General features: G+C 38.2%; 1 protein-coding gene across 3 annotated transcripts in view; it reads right to left on the bottom strand.

Annotated features, from left to right (window-relative positions):
• The window catches only part of SRRM3 (serine/arginine repetitive matrix 3), a 496,285-nt gene extending 481,294 nt beyond the window's left edge, over positions 1–14,991 (bottom strand). For all 3 annotated transcript variants that reach the window (XM_063456734.1, XM_063456743.1, XM_063456748.1), the window contains exon 1: positions 14,769–14,991. The gene's annotated coding sequence lies outside the window, so the exon portion shown is untranslated. The remainder of the gene's footprint in view (positions 1–14,768) is intronic.
• Between the last annotated feature and the right edge of the window lie 1,893 nt (positions 14,992–16,884).

Below are 16,884 nucleotides of genomic sequence, written 5' to 3'. Positions count from 1 at the left end.
TCCAAACAAGAACATTTTCCTTGAATAAGTTCGTGATTGCTCCTCCGTAAAGTATATTCCATCCATCTTTTTTTGGACTTTCTATCTTGGACTTATATTTAATATTTTATTTTCTATTTATCTGATTTTATGCTGGTTATAATATCCTCACCAGTGTCTTTTTAGAGTGTCGCTAATCCTCTACACTTTTTCATATTTTGTACTTGCCTCACTACTATAGGGATAGAGGGATTCCTTCCTTTTGGAGGAAAGCTGCCTTAATTTCACTTTTCCCAGTTTGTTCTATCAGCACTGACCCTTTACTACTGTTGCAATAGTTACCTGCTAGGGTTAACTCCTTCTCTTGGCTGTCTACCAGACAGCCACTAAAGGGACTTCCAGGTGCTTAGACATCACCGAAATACCCATAGGAAAGCATTAAATGCTTTGCTTTGGGGAGATCCTAGTGCCAGCGCAGCAATTGTGGGTGGAGCTGAGCCCGACATGGACACTGTAATTAACCCCTTCTGCACCACGGGGACAGGAGGGGGAAGCCTTGACAAAGGTGGAGCTATAGTGCCAGGAAAACGAGTTAGTTTTCCTGGCACTATAGTTTCCCGGTAAGTATAGAAGTAGAAATCTTACTCCTGAATATGTTTCCCGCTAAGTAAAGTCAAGATGCTCACTTTGAATTGAAGTTAGTAGCCTTGGCACGCTGGACACTGGTGCCTACTGAGTACCAGTCCAATAGATAAACTATTTACAATGAAAAGGAAGGGAAAGTGCTCCCCATAGTGCAATAATGTGAACAAACAAAGGGTGCCCAATGCACATTTCGGTGCTCAAAGAAGCACATTGGTCAGGGTAAAAGCAGACTGCTGGTCCTCACTCGTGAATTTAAACATCCCACTGTCTGGGGGTAGCAGCATACCAGCCATATGAAGGCATGATTCACATAGGTGGTTACTAGTAATTATGCCTATTAAAGAAATTCAGATGTTAAACTGTACAGAGCTGAAAAAGAGGGAGCATGTGCAATTCCTAGAGCTTGGCACTCCCCTCCTACATTGAATTCTTACAGACCAACCAAATCATGAAGAGTACACCGCTATGCCTACACTGGGCGATACTGTATATACAAGTGTTCCTCTTGCCCCAACTATTAAGGCTGCATACAACCACATGTCACATACCCCAGGTCGAGGGTCTAATAGGGGACGAGAAGCGGGATGTACTAATGCTGTGGGGGAGTGTTTGACATAAATAGTTGCTAAGGCAGGCTGCTCATCCCCCGTGGCCATGCCTTTCCCTGTTGGAATTGTTTAAAGTAAGCTCTACCCTAAGGGGATCAGGAGCAGAAAAAAATAAAAAAAGATATAACAAGGGGAAGTGGCTAAAATGCCACAACTCTGTCTTACTATGTTATTGGCTTAGTCCCCAAAGTAAAAGAATCGCTACGGCTACACTGTGATTGTATAATATTTAGAGATTGAGCGCAAGAGGCATTGTGCTGTTTCACTCATCCCAAACTAAATACTCCCCAACTGTTCTATGGTATGGAGTTTACCTTATTTATCATTTTATACCTTTCTATTTAGTTATTGGCTTTCTTTATAGGTCCTCCTTGTGACGCTCCTTCCCTCCCCTTTTTAGAAATGTTGCTAGCATCACAGGGTTTACCTTTATATTCTGATTTAGTAATTTAGTTCATGCTGCGGATTTGGTATACCAGTTTAAAAAAAAACAAAAAAAACAGCATGTCAAAGAGCTGAAGTCCTGATGGTATGGATGGCAACCTATATCTGGGTTTAGCCTTTAATGACCCCTGTCAGAAACCTACTTAGGTTATATGGCACCCTGGGTGCAACTGTAAATTGCCCCTCCACCCAACTGTAGATGTTTTTGCTTTTTTTGTCTCTAATTTTAAGAAAATTATTTAGTAAATTACAAATACATATGCTCACATTCATATACACACAAACATTCATACGCACAAAGGCTCACATTCATAAACACATTCTCAAATTCCTATACACACATGTACATATTCACATACTCAAATTTATATTTACGCCCACACTCACATTCATATGCAGACATTCCCACACAAACACACACATGCATATACACATATTTATTTACACACACACAATATTTAAATTCATACACTCACACACAAATAATGTTATAAAGATCCATGGTGCCTAGTGGCTTTATGATGGGATCACTCTGTGCATAAATTACACAGATCACTGCAACTCTATACTAATGCTGTGGCATTTCCTCACTCCTCTTGTAAAGATAACTTCATAGAATAATCTGGTTTTATGATCAGCGGACTGAGAGAAAGAGCGATAGAGAGGCTGAATATCAACTGCATTTTGTTCCACAACAGCTGGAATGCCAGATAGTGTCCCTTACCATTCTAGCTGCTAAGGAATGCAACACTCTGACATAGACACACTCAAACACATACACACAGACACACATATTTTATTATTTATTATTGCTATGTATAAAGCACCAACAGATTCCGCAGCGCTGTACAATTAGTGGAGAGACGTACAATATACACAGACAGGGGGTGTGGCAGGGCCACCGAGCCGAGCGGCAGCCACCCTTGCTGGCTCCGGCTACAAACTGCTTCAAACTGCTTAAAAATACCACGATTGGACCCGAAATCGCTCCAACCAACCGAGGAAATGACAGGTGGTCGGATAGTGAGGAGCCGGAGAGCGGGGAGCTGCGGCACAAACCCAGCGGGCACCGCTAACAGAGCGCATAAAGCCAGTGACAAGCCGGATGAGCGGGAACCGCAATGCACAAGAGGCATGCAGGGGGTCGGATCCGGCCCCGCTTCCCCCCCACACGGCCGGGGGGTGATCCTGGCCCAAGAGTCCGAGACTGGAGGAGGGGACCCATCTGGTGAGTGTTGTCCTCCCTCACGGAGCCAAAATGGCGGACGGACACCCCGCGCATGAAAAGCGATGGGGAGGGTACCCCACACACACAATGGAAACCCAGACCAGGGCACCTCGGCTCCCCGGGACAGCGGGTCCCACAACTAGACTCCCCTGGGCGTCAAACCGACCGACATGGAGCCGGCCCTGTTTTTCGGGTTTGGTGGTGGCCCGGGAAAATGCCCCCAAATCTGCGAGCCCTGTGGAGCTGAGGTGCGCAGACCACTCGGTGGACCGGTGACCGGGAGGGCTGCATGCCGGCACCAAGTATGAGACCGGAGGAGGGTGAGGCAGGACGAGGCTGGAGCTCCAAAGAGGCCTTACCGGTGCAGGGGAGGTGCAGGAGACTGAAGTCCTGGCGGACTCTACAGGGGGGGGGCGCTGGACAGCTGCGGTCTCTGAGCGCCCACAGCATGGTGGACCTTACCGCGGGCACGTTCGACAGCATTGGGGGGGAAGGAAGGGGGCCTTCTGTGACTGGGGATGCCTGGGGGACTGGAAAAGGTACCGCATGGTGAAGCAAAACCGAAGAGAGGTCCTGGGAGGTTCAGAACTCCGGGCTGGTTGGCGCCCTTTTTTATTAAGGCTGCTTTTGTTTTCTGCTTGGTTTTTGCTGCTTTGTTTTCGCCCCTCCTTCTTGGGGGAGCCCATATGCACTTTACCTAATTAAAGGCTGTGCAGCAAGAATATCTACAGTATAAGGCATTAACCGTTTGCATTTACAAACAGCATAAATATAGGCCTCTTTACATACTTCAGGGAACGTTAGATTGCTTTCTTAATTCCACAAGTTAGAGCTTAACGTTATGTTTTTTATTCACTATTAAATGCTTCCCCAGTTGAAATTGTGCAGGACAGTACAGCTTGATAAGCATCTGTCCTAACAGCAAAGACGGGGAGATATGTCAATAGTTAATGTTAAAAGCTTTTCATGCTTTTGTTAGTTTTAAAGCTATAGTTTAATTTAATTTAATTTTTTTGTTTTTTGTTTTTTTATTTTTTTAGGTTTTATAGGAAGCAAAAACTATTTTTGTAAAAGGTTTGCTGTACGGGCGATATATGGGTTATCAGACAAGTGTGCCTTCTCAGCAGGTCAACAGCAATAACTATTAGACCACGTGACTGTTTAAACGTACCCAGAAAAATGTTGGAGTGCTCAATAGTGTAACGGCCTACAATGCATAATGAAGGCACACTATCCTATGAAGGGTCAAATCGTTTTCAATTCCTTCCTTTATTATACTAGCTTATTACAACATGCTTTAGATTGTGATGTTTAATTTCGTAAAGCCTATGTATACTAGCAAATACTTGCCTACGTTGAAGCATACGCCTCTGCGCATGCAACCACATGATAATCAGATAAAACCGTAATATGTGTGCACAAGGTTAACCATAATTTCAACACGCACGCCTCTGCGTAGGCGACTAACTGCATTAATTGTTAATACTTGAAACCCGCGTTTATATTGTGATACAATAAAAATATTTAAAACAATATACACAGACAAATACAAGAGGTAAGAGAGCTCTGCCCGTAAGCTGATATCTAGCCACTAGAGCTCTTTTATACAAAGTGACACATACTTTAGTTGCCTCGTTAGTGCAGTGTCTCTCATTCCCTAAACCCTCACCCAGCATAAAGATAACATCATAAATGTAATGAACTTGAAAATGTATTAGTGTGATTTTCATCAATCTCAGGCAGCCTGCATGATCGACCCCATGATCCACAATATCAATACATGGACCCAACGATTCACACTGACTTTACACTGTGCTGTACAGGATTTGAAATCATCTGCCATTATAACAATATTATCATAAGGTTTCTTGTTGCTAAGCAAGATGTCAACGTTAACAACAAATTAAAAAATGGAAATATATCTATGCAATAGATTAAGTTATCTGGATATTCAAGAACCATATTAATAGGCTTCATAACTTCTCAAACTTGCAGAAAGAGAAAACATTAACAATAAACAAATCTCTATTAGTCTGACACATTACTCTCTGTGGGATTTCTTTTCCCTCTCTCTGAAAAAAAACAAAAATCATATTAATTGAACATATGCCTTCTGCAAACAATAGCTGGCATCATAACGTATTTTCAGATGGTGATTATGCTGAAAGTTAATGATCTGATCGTTTTCACACCAGCCCATTTCTCTAGAAATAATAAATAGCCTTTTGCTACGATTCCTTTATGTGTGTCTGTGTGTGTGCAGGTGCCCCAAGGTGGTTGCAATTTGGAATTTGCTTCTTTCCATTTAACACACTTTTATTGTATGATCATGCCAGCTAATGTTTCAATACCTGCAAGAGTGTATAATATAACAAAGTATATAAATCAGTATAAATCAGTGTGTTCTTATAAAATACAAACAATGATTATATGACAAGTCACCTTTATCTTACAATAATCTTGAATGCATATTTATCAAATTATCACATTATTCGACTATTTAATTGGTGACTGTAATGACACTTATTAACTTAACTTAGGTCAAGGTCAGAGTGCCTTACTTTACAGTTGTCTAGGAATAGTAGGATAAGCTAGGATTTCCTAAAATTCATACTTTAGCATAGGAAAGTTGATTAATTGTTCAATTACCTAAGTTATCAGTTAGTGAGACATGTGTGCTATTATCTTGTTGCGGGATCCTGAACATGGGTTTGAAGAACAATTATGCAGAGAAATACTCAATTAATCAGGTTACATCACCAACACATAGTTTTAATGATTGCACACATATTGGAGAGGAATAAAATATTAGTTACTGGGTATGTATAAAGGTACTGTTTTATTGATGGAATTTATGTTATTTGTTGTATGTATTTCCTTCGTGATAAAATATTATTATATGCTTTGTGCAGAACTGTCTCTTTAAATTACACAACAGTTAAACAATGCCATTGTCAATAAAACAGTAAAACGCTTCCAGGATTTTTGTATACCTTAGAGTAAGGTTCTTTAATCCCTTGTGTAATAAATACATGGGTGGCTGAACAAGGTAATGGCAGCTATTAATTCTAACAGACTTCAGTGTTATTTTATAATCTTGCACTGCTGTAGCAAGCTCCTTGGAAAATTCTGTTCTGCCTCTTTAATGGATACATCAGCAAAGGCTTAGTGTTCACCATCTGTTCTCTCACCAATTACTGCTGCAGAAACAACATAGATCTTAGGCATGCATAAGCAGAAGACAGAAGAGAATGGGAGACGCTTTGAAAGAAAAAGGCAAAATGTACTCAATTTTGGCTCATAAAACTCCCTCATCAAATAAGTAGTTTAACAGATAAGGAAACGTGCCCGAAATGCTGAAACAGATTTTTCGGCAACATGGGAAAAAAAAAAAAAACACTGGGTATTTTATGGCTTTCATATCTGACAACACATTACAGCAACAGGACTCTCTGCTCACTGGCCCGTAATCTATGCCTTACAATGGGATCTGTGTATAGGTATATCAGAGGCAGGATTCTGTTACAAAAACATTGTTTAGCAATTATTAAAAAATAGCGGTGTTATAATGCAAATGTGGCTATTATAATAACAAACTATTTAACCTGGAAATTGATACTTCGTGTTTTTTTTTTAGTCCAGGAGACTATATTATTAACCATCTGTACTCAGAAGGATGAGTTGACCTTGCCAAGCTTGAAGATTGACATTGCTGTAATTTTGAGATACAGTAGCTGGCATCATACCCACCGAGTTACCTCACAGACAGAGAAAGTAAAAGATATTGACAGACTGAAGGACAACATATAGAAGACAGACAGTTTAAACGGTGCAATTCCCATGTCAGTATGACCTTATTGCAGGTTAAAGTAATGACTGTTAACCCTGCGTTTTTGTCTGTCAAGCTATGCTGTCATTATACGCTTTACTTGATGTGTCCAGCTTTCAGGCTTTTGTCAATTCAAATTAAGTAAATGATAATAAAATAATATAACTGTGAGAAAGAAAGCCACGCAGACTGAAATTTAAGCAGGTAGACAGCCTAGGCTTCAGTAGCTCTATTAATAAAGAATAAGTGGTCAATAAATATTACACAGAAATATAGTCAATGATTTATTTATACAAGCTTCTAATTTATGTACTTTTACACAAAGCTGGAAAGGCAAAAATAAAAACCACTAAAGGAGGATAGCATGATTAGCTATCTTCCATCTGGGGATGCAGCCAATATTTTGTTAAACTCTTGGATTTATTGGATTCACATTGGCTCTTTCAGAAATGAAACAAGGGTTTAACCTGCATGGCATCACTGCTGAAACCAGCCTATAACCTCTATGAAATCACTGACCTCTACAGCATCACTGCAGAAACTATTCTTTGACCTCTATGCAATCACTGCAAAAAACAGCCTGTAACCTCTCTGAAATTACTGCAGTCTGCAGGTACCAGCCTGTACTATGCCATCACTGTGGAAACCAGCCTGTGACCTCTATGACATCACTGCAGAAACCACCATATGACCTGTATGACATCACTGCAGAAACCAGCCTGTGACCTCTATGAAATCACTGCAGAAACCAACCTGTAACCTCTATGACATGACTGTGGAAAACAGCCTTTGACCTATATGACATCACTGCAAAAACCACCATATGACCTGTATTACATCACTGCAGAAACCAGCCTGTGACCTCTATGCAATCACTGCAGTAACAAGCCTTTGACCTCTGTGCTATCACTGCGGAAACCAGTCTGTAACCTCAATGGCATCCCTGTAGATACCAGCCTGTGACCTCTATGCCATCACTGCAGAAACTAGCCTGTGACCTCTATGACATCATTGCTGAAATCAACCTGTAACCTCTATGACCTTACTGCGTAAACCAGCCTGTAACCTCTATGGCATCACCGAGGAGACCATCCTGTAACCTCTATGACATCACTGTGGAGACAAGCTTGTAACCTATGTGACATCACTGCAGAAACCAGCATGTGACCTCTGTACCATCACTGCGAAAACCAGCCAGTAATGTATATGACATCACAGTGGAAATTAGTTTGTGCCCTCTATGACATAATTTTAGAAACCAGCCTATAACCTCTATGACATCACTTTGACCCTTTGACCTCTATAATCTATGCCATGCCTGCAGAAACCAGCCAGTAACCACAATGCCATCACTGTGGAAATCAGCCTGTGCCATCTATAATATATTTTTCAATCCCCAGGAAGGGTAGACAGTCAATATGCAATCGCAAAATAGTATTAAATAAAGTAAAATTAAATACTTCTTTATATCTTCAAACTCAGATGCCTTTATTATAAAAAAAATATGTTAATATGTGAATTGCCAGTAACAAGGTAATGCTGAAAGTCTGAACATTCTAGACCAATAACTACTTAATTTACCATTCCATGAAAACCTTATATAAAGACATGGGTTTCATCTCACAGCTAGACTAGAGAGAGGATTACTGAGAAAACCCCTTTGACTGGGCACTTGATAATGAGGAAGTTTCACTTATTCATTATCCATCCAAGTATTTGTACTGAGTGAGAATACACTGTGCTAACTCCAGGCAATTCGAAGTTGTAAACACTGAATGTACTGTATAGCAACTGAGAATTTGGACCATAGGGTACAGGAAGTGTCAGCCATGCTGAATTTCTGTAGCCCTCCTCTCAACAATGTCAATTCAGCCGACAGCAAACTAAGACAGAGAGACTATACCCCAATGTCCACGGGCTCTCATAGTGCAGAGTAGTCAGAGGAGTAATAAGTAGTAGTGTTTATGGTGCTTTGATCGTCCAGCGAACATCTGTCACAATATGACTTATAAGCATAGTTCTTCAGAATAATTCATAAATTTAAGGATGAAGTATTATTCTATGAAGCTCTATATATACAGTCATGGAAAAAGAAAAATACACCCTCTTCGAATTACATGGTCTTACCTATCAGGAGAAGTGTTGTTTATCTGAGGTGTTATTTATCAAATATTAAGACATGCTCAGAACAGATGATTGTTGCTATGTCCTGATATGTAAAACCATAGAATTCAAAGAGGGTGTACTTATTTTTCTCATGACTGTGAGTGATTACAATAAATCAATTGGTTTATTGTTTTAAAAATAATAGCACATAAAAACTAAGTACATGAAACTATGGGTTACTTTAAATTAGTTTGGTTAGATGATGATGACACTCCTATACGTCAGTGTGAAATGAGCAAACTATATATTTGCCATTCTATATGGATACAATTTGGAGAAGGTATCCTCAATGGATAACATATGCAACTAAATGAGAATAAATCAGTTTATATGGCAAATGTGATAATCATACATTACTTACACTTTTTGGTTTATATTGTGCTTATGTTGCACTATAGATCAGATGGGAAATATATATTAGTGTACCTGAAAGCCATGCATGACTTTAAAAAACAGTTACCTGGCCTTCGATAAATTCTCCTTCTAACCAGTGTTAAACCAATTCCAAAGGCAGGATTTAGTTTTTTCAAGGGCCCCCAAGGCTCCTATACCTAATACTACCTTAACACCAGAAAACAAAATAGTCAAAGTGTCAATACCTTACTACACACTACAGAGTTAACATGTTTCTTTTCACATCCTTGACATACGAGATGCAGTCCAAAAGGAAAGTTTTATCATCGGTAGAAAAGTAATTTGGCTTCATCAATATTACATTTTACTTGTAAAGTAATATTCAATAGCCAATTAAAAATGCATCAATTGTTTTATATCCAAATTCCTCTAGAGACAGTATTAGTAAAAATGTTGAAAGAAATGTAACACCATACACCTTGTAGTCTCGGTGATGTGTGTCAAATGGCCTGATGTGGGATGATGCAGATATAGGGCTTCAGAACTCATATGGAGAAGCTCAAAATGGATTACACTGTGCAAGATTCTGCCTCCGGAAGCAAACAGTTTATTCTACCACTGGATGCCTGTGACTGCACCTTTATTACAATATCCACTTTATGTATCGCTAAAGCAAATGCCATGTGTTATATATGGCTTCCCATTCCCCGCTGGACTGGAAGGTAGAGCACTCAGGACTTGTTTTGGTGTGTCTACTTTTCATAGCACTGAAATACTCTCTGCTTACAAAACCGAATGCTGAGCAATGTATTGCTGCTATATAAGTAAATGAGAATAATGCAGATAAGACAATTAGAAAATTAAATTGTAACATCCACGTGTACATTACAAACAACCACCATGAAAATGCAAAGCTATTATTTATGCAATCCATTTAATTCTTATCTGTCAGATGCATTAACCAATACATATATTCACAGTGTGAAAATAAACATTACAATGATATTTCTCATACCTGACGTATTTTGACAGAGTATATATATTATATGCCCATATTTTCAGGCCAGTGGCATAATAAAATACAGAAATAAGTTATGGTTCTATAGGGCAGTTTTTCTAAGCTATGATGAATTGGAGAGGTTTGAGTGTAGTGGCTCAATTCTCCTGTTTCTGTGTTGTTCACATTAAGGATTCTTCCAAACTCATTGACTGTGGAAAATTTGAGCAGTCCATTCTCAGCTTAACATGTCACCTTATGGTGAATAAGCACCAAAATCAGTCTCATGTTGCATATGGCTTCCAAATACATAGGTTTTAAACAATAAATTGGCATGCATAATATATATATATATATATCACTCAATCAATCAAACCGAGAATTGGGGCACACAGCATATCCTACACAAACATTCAGTCAAAAAGTGATCTTTTATTCTGGTTTCAAACTGAAAGGTGATGTTTTAGCCACACAAGGCCTTTATAATATTTTTTTTAGGCTTGATAAAGTTCTTCTGGGGCTCAAATTTCACCTTTCATTTTGGCACATGAATAAAGGATTGATATTTGACTGAAGGTTTGAGCTGGACATGTTTATGTTTCTTTTTTATGTACCTAAATAACAGTACAGAAAACAAAAATACACATTTTTGCATTTTGCACTATCAGTTAGATCCTTTGTAAATATTTTGTCTTTTGCAGTACTTACCTCTCTATTTTTGGGCCATTGAGCCAACCAGCTTCTATATAGATTTCTTTATTTTCCAGCTGGCTATACCAATATCCAGGGGATGCATGTGGTCTCATAACTTGTTTGAGTTTGAGACCCTTTAGCACCCTTTTTTTCTTGTTTTGCATACTCAGTTTAGGGGTTAAGCCCCTGGAGACCCCTGGAGTCTCCTTGCGGTACACAGGTTAGCGTGTCCAGATTGTGACCGTCCCCGTTAGGGCCCAGGTTTTCAGTCTGTTCCCCGCTACCTGTGTTTTGTTCTTCTTGTCATTCATGTATTTTCAATATTGTGTACTGATAATTATTTAATTTTTGTTCTACAAGAACATTTCAATAATGCAATAAACGATATAGAGCACTATAATTAACGTCTAGTGCAGAACATGTCAACATTAACTGATGTCAGCCACGACTGAAAGTTGAGCATCAAAACTTCCATGTGTTTATAAAAATGCAATTAAACGCATATGCAGTAAATACAGAACTTATTTCCTATCATAATGACATTTTTAAGACCGTAGATTGTGAAGGTCACTACTATAAACCGTTTTTATGTGTAGCAGTAAACACAAAGACTTTTATTTTAAAAGTAAATGTGACCAACTTTAAAAGATTAATTCAAAACAGAGGCTTTTGTATTATTCAAGGATGACCACAAGGGCAACCATGCAGGGTTAAAATAGCAATACCTATTTTCTATTATTTAACAGTGCATTAAAAATGTATAGACTGCCTTCTGTACAACAATAGAACATAGGCTAACAAAGATATATCACATCCTCTGCATTGTGATTATTTTATAAAATGTGATATAATCAGTATAGCTCATTAATTAATTGTATATAGAGTAGTAGTGTGTTAACTAAAGAACAAACATATAACTGTTAAAAAGTTTACAGTCACAATATGACCGTTCTGCAGCTTTCGACCACTTTATTGCTAAGAAAAAGACTGTGACTTGGATGCAAGGTGGATGAAACACCTTCTTCCACTGTTATATTGAATGTTCCAATATTAACCCAATTTCTACTCAATGTAAGGCTTAATATGTAATCAATGTATATACAAAATTATATAAACTGCATGCATGTCTATAGATGTATATAGGTATCGATATCTATAGTTACATATATCTAGAAATATATTTTTATATATATATACTGTATATATATATATATATATATATATGTATAAATATATATATATATATACACAAATATATATGTATATGTATATATATATATATATATATATATATACACACATGTGAGGAGTATGTATGTATGTATATATATATATTTTATTTTTAATGTATTTTTATATTGCCATTTACAGAGGGGAATAGAGTGTAGCTTACAATAAATGTAATGTATCCCCTAAGTATCAGAAAGGGCTATGATAAATCAGCTTTGGGAAGTTTCAATGTTATTAACATAAATAATAAATAATTTATTGAAGAGACTGAATATACACCTAAGTATACACCTAAGCGATTAAAAACACTTCTTGTTCTTCAGTAAAAGAATAAAAAAAACTTGAAAATGTCACAAAATATGATAGTAAGTGTAGGCATGTGCCATTATCTGCATGTTGATAAAATGCCTTCTGTTGCTATGTGTCTGGATTAGTCACAATACATAGAAAAAAAAGACATTTCCCACTCATCCAGGAAAACAAAGCAAGCTACAATAAACAATTCTGTTAGCAACGAAAATAGCATTTCTCTACACTACGCAGTGAAAAAATCCATGGCCATATTTAACGAATTTAAAGAAAGTGCACTGATACATCAACTGTTTCCATCACGAAGAACACATTGGGTAAATTTGAACTCTTAGACAAAAAATAAAGAAACATAATATTTGCTTTTTATAAAAAATATGCCTAGAATAACAATGTCAAAATATGTCCCATAAGAGCACTGACTGTCTATGCTCTTGGCGGGATTATTGAGTTTTATTGAATTCTGTGAATTATGGACAAACTATTGATAACTTGTTTCTGAGTCTCTGAATAGATCTTCCGAAGAAAGCACACACTGGCTTTTATCCCATAGCCCACTATTAATTTTTAGTTAACATATAAGGCATCAGCAAATTCTTCAAAATTGCACAAAGGGCACATCAATCTAAAACTCAGATTCTATCTCATTATCTTAATTAAATTGGTTAAAACAGAATAAATACATTTTCTCTGCTTGCTGCGTACCAGATAAAGAAAATTGAGAAAAAAAACCAGACTATACATTGACTATACATTGCTAGTACTCTGGATGTCTACATTTAATGAGTACTCAATGACAGCATTTCTGAATACAATCGCATGTAGCGTGAATCAACACGTGTATAGCTAGCTGTTAATTTCTAAACTGACTTGATTCCTATATGTGTTTGCTAAGCAAAGCAGTGGGTGTCTATCACACAACTTTGTGTTTAATAAGCCACACATTAAATGAATGCAAGATATTATTAACATATTAATGCGGAATTCAACACCCAAGACATGATATTATTTAAAACACAAATGCTTGTCATAGTATAAAAACCTGTGCTTGTAGAACATTAGCCTGTAGAGAGGGTCAATAGACCTGGCAACCCATTGATCTGCAACTGGTTAGAACATTATTGGCACTCAAAGGGTGAAAAGACATGTTTACCCCTAAGCAATATCAGGTTTATAACTGTGATTTAAAAAAACATTACTATGCTCTATTTCAGCATCCCAATTTCTAAGAATATTTAAAAACAAGTGATTGTTGAAATGATTTACAATGTTGAGATCTGAAACAATCAAACACGTAGTCCGTAAATATCAATGCACTGACTGAAAAGATGGATAATATGACTCACACATAAGTGTTGAGATCTTTCGCACAATATTTTTTAATAAACAAAATACGTGTTTTTAAATTGTTGTGGATATTGTCCAGACCTCAATAAATAAAGGTTTGAAACAGCCTGCTTACCTAATTGAAACTATACAAACAATAACTGTAGACAAATACTCTCTTTTCCAGCATGGTGACCTGTTTAACTTGGGATGAAAGCTGGAATTACAAAGCTTAGTAATAGCCACTAAACACAGCAGTATCTGTCACTACGCGTTCCTTTCCATCAGGGAAACACATATTAAACTTTCTTATGCACAATGTGTACTATTTCTTAACTATGCACATTTCTATTGTTTCCACTTTCCAACATTTATAATAGATCATTATGAACTGGAAGCATACACAATTTTAATTAATTAAAAGGCAACATGATCTCTCTCTCTCTTTTTTTTTGAGCCATCTGTTTTAACATCACATGATATTTATTAGGTCAAGTAAATGCTCCCCTCTGAAAGGATTAAGCAGCACAGAGCATTGTCCCCTGCTTGTAACTAAAATATTAAATAGACTACTCTACAGCACCTGTCACAGGAGGTGATCACCTACTGCCCCAGGTCTGTATCTGTCACCACACCCAAGAGGTGATCCCCCCAGCCTCAGGGGGTGATCCCCTAGCCCCAGGACTATATTAGTCACTAGCCCAGGAGGTGATTCTCCCAGCCCCAGGACTTTATCAGTCACTAGCCCAGAAGGTGACACAGCTAGCCCCAGGACTGTATCAGTAAGCCCATATGCAGGCTTTCTGTCAGTCCTTTGTGCTTGTGCAGGGGAAATATGGGTGTACACAATAGCAATACAAGACTGATGGCAGAACAGCTCCAGACTGCGAAGCATGGCTCTAATAGCAGGCATTATGTAAACATATTACAGGCTGGCCCATTGGGCTGCTAGCAGCTTACCTCTCAGACAGGATCCTCACACTGGGCTGCACCCTGTCCAGCTCAGCTCCCTCTTTGTATCACTTGGCCGATGTCGTACTCGCCCTTGATGTCTCTGTATTGGGTGCCTGGCAGGTAGATGCCGGGAGGAGATGCGCTGCTGGGAGAGCATAGAGCTGTATGTGCAGCAAGCTGCCTCTGTCTCCTCCAAAGATCCAGAAAAGCCCTTGTCGTTTGCTGAAGTGCTGGACAGCTCACCGTCATAGACACTAACGAAATGAGAGGCTAGCGCGGTACACCTCGTCACAGCGCCACCTAGACACGCGGAGTACGCAGTCACCGGGGACACGGCATGGCAAAACATTCTAATGATGGAACTAGGCAATTGTTAACTATTCAAAACCTAGGCAGCACGACTCTGTGACAACTAGGTTACATTATAGTAAAGTGATCAACAGCTCGGTGTTAGCAAACAATATATACTAACCTACACTTTATACATATGTGTATGTGTTCGCTCTCTCTCTCCCCCCACTCTCCCCACCCACCAGCATAACAACTTTGTCTCATTAAAGTGGTTACATTCCCCTGACATTATTACACTATGTCTTAGATATACCAATAGCAGCAATGGGTGGCTGTAGAAGCCTGCGAGCTGTCAATCACTGCCTTCCGCTGCTGATCAAACTAATGGTAAAACATCAATATAATAGTATGTGTGGGTATATATGGGTCGACATACAATCCATCCACTATGGGACCTTCCCAGTGTATCCAGACAAAAGATGACCATCCTACCAAACCAGGGAACAGCCTTTTGTATTACAAATGCTAAGCCATCAGTCTTAGTTTAAAAATGATATAACAAAGAAAAGTGTCTATGGCGCAAAACCAAATTATTGTGCAAATATAACACATGTTCACACAATAAAGTGCAAACAAAAAATGTGTTTACCTTTACAATATAATGACTTTAGGGATAATACAATCTCAGATCATATATAGGAAAAAGGAGAGAGAAAAAGCAAGTGCAAAAGTATATATACTTATACTGTGGTATTTAATACAACATAACATATAAAACTAATTTATAGGACAGGCATTCACACAAGTGAATTGCACAAAATAAATTATGCAAAAATCGCATTGCCCCTGAAGTGGCCACTAATCTCCAGTATAATCTAGATTTTAGGGTGTAGGTCCAAAGGATTACTTAATTAGCATATGCAGGAGATAGCCTCTAAGGGACACTCTAGGCACTTAGACCACTTCAGGTCATTGAAGTGGTCTGGTTGCTTTGGCCTGCAATGGTAATACCTGCCTTGCAGGTTTAACGCCACCTCGCCTAACTTTTGCTGGACATCCTCACGCAATGCATGAGGCATCATGCAAAACCCCATAGGAAATCAATAGAATAGAGAGGTACTTGCCTACTGGTATCAGTTTAATTAAACCATAATATTTAATATATTGGTATAAAAGAAATCAACAGATAAACTTGAAAATACTTATTAACTGTAAGACTAACAATAATGTGAGGAAGGCTGAACTTGATGGACGCAAGTCTCTTTTCAGCTATGTAACTATGTAACTATGTAATATAAACCAGAACATAAATAAAGAAAACAAAAAAAAAAATTTTTAAAGAAAAAAAACTTCAAATCAAATTATCCAAAAGCATATAAGACGAAAAATATGTGTACGATGAGTTAATAATTTGTGTAATAATAGATTATTAATAGATTATTAACTCATCTTACATGTATTTTTCATCTTATATGCAAACCAGTAGGCATTTGGGAGACCTAAACTACTGAACAGGGGGAACATTTATATGCTAGAAGCCAGGGGGAGCCTTCATCGGCATTCGTGCAAAAACTCCCAAAAGAAGACCGGTCGAAGCCTAAATTTCTCTGGAACTGTTTTGGGGGCTTCACCTTGTGGCGACCGGTCAAAACTTCACTTGGATGGCGTTTCTAAACCACCGAACAGATTTGAGTAATATTTTGGCAAAGTGGGCGCTCAGATCCCAGATACTTTCGTGGTGTTCTGAAATATTAAAATGTGTTTTATGCTGTTATAAATATTGCATATTTTCGGTACCTGGGAGATAATTTACCGTATTTATCGGCCTGAA

This window comes from Pelobates fuscus, chromosome 1 (assembly GCF_036172605.1).
Source record: "Pelobates fuscus isolate aPelFus1 chromosome 1, aPelFus1.pri, whole genome shotgun sequence".
NCBI classification, from domain to species: Eukaryota; Metazoa; Chordata; class Amphibia; order Anura; family Pelobatidae; genus Pelobates; species Pelobates fuscus.
This window is presented reverse-complemented; position numbering and strand designations above follow the sequence as displayed.